The following is a 2,837-nucleotide window of genomic DNA, read 5'->3' on the forward strand; positions in this document are numbered from 1 at the left end:
CGTCAACCTCTACTTGGCCATAAATCCACCCAAATTGCCCCAAAATCGGGTTTGGGTGAGGTCATCGTGGTCACTCTGGCATCTCCATGAACTCGTCAACCCCTACTTGGCCATAAACCCACCCAAATTGCCCCAAAATTGGCTCTGGGTGGGGTCATCGTGGCCACTCTGGCATCTCGATGACCTCGTCAACCTCTACTTGGCCATAAATTGACTTTAAATGCCCCAAAATCGGGTTTGGGTGAGGTCATCGTGGTCACTCTGGCATCTCGATGACCTCGTCAACCTCTACTTGGCCATAAATTGACTTTAAATGCCCCAAAATCGAGTTTGGGTGAGGTTAGAACACTCCCAGGAGGGTCTTGATGACCTTGTCAACCTCTACTTGGCCGTGAATCAACCCAAATTGCCCCAAAATTTGGTCTAGCTGAGGTCAGAACGGTCCCAGAAGTGTCTTGATGACCTCATCAACCCCTACTTGGCCATAAACCCACCCAAATTGCCCCAAAATTGGCTCTGGGTGGGGTCATCGTGGCCACTCTGGCATCTCGATGACCTCGTCAACCTCTACTTGGCCATAAATCCACCCAAATTGCCCCAAAATCGGGTTTGGGTGAGGTCATCGTGGCCACTCTGGCATCTCGATGAACTCGTCAACCCCTACTTGGCCATAAACCCACCCAAATTGCCCCAAAATTGGCTCTGGGTGGGGTCATCGTGGCCACTCTGGCATCTCGATGACCTCGTCAACCTCTACTTGGCCATAAATTGACTTTAAATGCCCCAAAATTGAGTTTGGGTGAGGTTAGAACACTCCCAGGAGGGTCTTGATGACCTTGTCAACCTCTACTTGGCCATGAATCAACCCAAATTGCCCCAAAATTTGGTCTAGCTGAGGTCAGAACGGTCCCAGAAGTGTCTTGATGACCTCATCAACCCCTACTTGGCCATAAACCCCCCCAAATTGCCCCAAAATTGGCTCTGGGTGAGGTCATCGTGGCCACTCTGGCATCTCGATGACCTCGTCAACCTCTACTTGGCCATAAATCCACCCAAATTGCCCCAAAATCGGGTTTGGGTGAGGTCATCGTGGCCACTCTGGCATCTCGATGACCTCGTCAACCTCTACTTGGCCATAAACCCACCCAAATTGCCCCAAAATTGGCTCTGGGTGGGGTCATCGTGGCCACTCTGGCATCTCGATGACCTCGTCAACCTCTACTTGGCCATAAATTGACTTTAAATGCCCCAAAATCGGGTTTGGGTGAGGTCATCGTGGTCACTCTGGCATCTCGATGACCTCGTCAACCTCTACTTGGCCATAAATTGACTTTAAATGCCCCAAAATCGAGTTTGGGTGAGGTTAGAACACTCCCAGGAGGGTCTTGATGACCTTGTCAACCTCTACTTGGCCGTGAATCAACCCAAATTGCCCCAAAATTTGGTCTAGCTGAGGTCAGAACGGTCCCAGAAGTGTCTTGATGACCTCATCAACCCCTACTTGGCCATAAACCCCCCCAAATTGCCCCAAAATTGGCTCTGGGTGAGGTCATCGTGGCCACTCTGGCATCTCGATGACCTCGTCAACCTCTACTTGGCCATAAATCCACCCAAATTGCCCCAAAATCGGGTTTGGGTGAGGTCATCGTGGCCACTCTGGCATCTCGATGACCTCGTCAACCTCTACTTGGCCATAAACCCACCCAAATTGCCCCAAAATGGGGTTTGGGTGAGGTCATCGTGGCCACTCTGGCATCTCGATGACCTCATCGACCTTTTCTTGGCCCTACATTGGCTCTAAAGGCCCGTGAGTCCGGTTCCGATGACGTCATCGCGGCCTGGGCGCGGCCCTGCTGACCTCACCGCCCTCCCGCTGACCCCGTTGGGCAGCTGCCGCCCCGTTGGCCGGGGCCGCGTGACATCATCGCTGTCTCGAGGGCCTCGTTGAGCCCCGCCCCGAAGCCCCACCCCTAGGGGAGCGCCGCTAGAGGTGGCCCCACCCCCCCTTTGAGACCCCGCCCCGTCTCCCCCTATAGATCCCCTGCCCCATAGGCCCCTCCCCTGGACCCCGCTCACCCCCTATAGAGCCCCCCACCCCCTTTAGCCCCGCCCAAGCCCTGGAGACCCCTCCCCCACCCCCCACGAGCCCCTATAGCCCCCATAGGGCCCGGCCACACCCTCAGGGAACCCCACCCCCACCCCCTATATTTTTACCCCCTGCCCAGGGGACGAATAAAAACTCTCGTTGAATCGTGTCGGTGTCGGGGGGGCCCCTCCCCCCCCCATAGGGGACCCGGGGCTTTATTTACATTCCTGCCCCTCCCCCCCCAATATTTGGGGGAGGGGCCATTAAATAGCTCTATATACACGGGGGGGCGGGGCCTATGTACAGTGAGGGCGGGGCCAGGCGCATGCTGGGAAAGGGGTGGGGGTGGGGGTGGCAACCAAGATGGCGGCCGCACCAGAGATGATCTAAGATGGCTGCCGTGCAGGGGTGGGGGTCAATCCAAGATGGCCGCCGCCCTGGGGGGTCGATCCAAGATGGCCGCCGCCCTGGGGGGTCGATCCAAGATGGCCACCGCGCCCAAGAGACCCAAGATGGCTGCTCGGGCGTCACCGGTGACGTCACAGGCGCGGCCGGGCATCCCGATGCCACGCCCGCCAAGCGATGACCTCACCCTGCAGGCGTGGCTCCGCCCCCCCGGGTCACGTGGCTCCACCCCGAGGCGGGTCAGGGGCATCACGTGACCTACGTGGCGGGGGGGCGTGTCCGAAGCGGGCAGTGACGTCATCCAGGCGTGGCACAAGCGTCGTTCGCCCACGCCCCTGCGCTGTCG

At 57.7% G+C, this 2,837-nt stretch overlaps 1 long non-coding RNA gene across 3 annotated transcripts; it reads left to right on the plus strand.

The window, feature by feature from the left end:
* The first annotated feature begins 556 nt into the window (after nt 1-556).
* LOC135318370 (uncharacterized) lies at nt 557-2,255 on the plus strand. Of its 3 annotated transcripts, none has more exons than XR_010376594.1 (2): nt 557-618; nt 1,270-2,255. It is a non-coding gene; the product is annotated as an uncharacterized LOC135318370 (long non-coding RNA). The 3 variants fall into 3 exon arrangements; XR_010376592.1 differs by lacking the exon at nt 557-618 and adding an exon at nt 1,022-1,083; XR_010376593.1 differs by lacking the exon at nt 557-618 and adding an exon at nt 1,098-1,176.
* Nucleotides 2,256-2,837: the final 582 nt, after the last annotated feature.

Source organism: Phalacrocorax carbo, chromosome 29 (assembly GCF_963921805.1).
Source record: "Phalacrocorax carbo chromosome 29, bPhaCar2.1, whole genome shotgun sequence".
Lineage (NCBI taxonomy): Eukaryota > Metazoa > Chordata > Aves > Suliformes > Phalacrocoracidae > Phalacrocorax > Phalacrocorax carbo.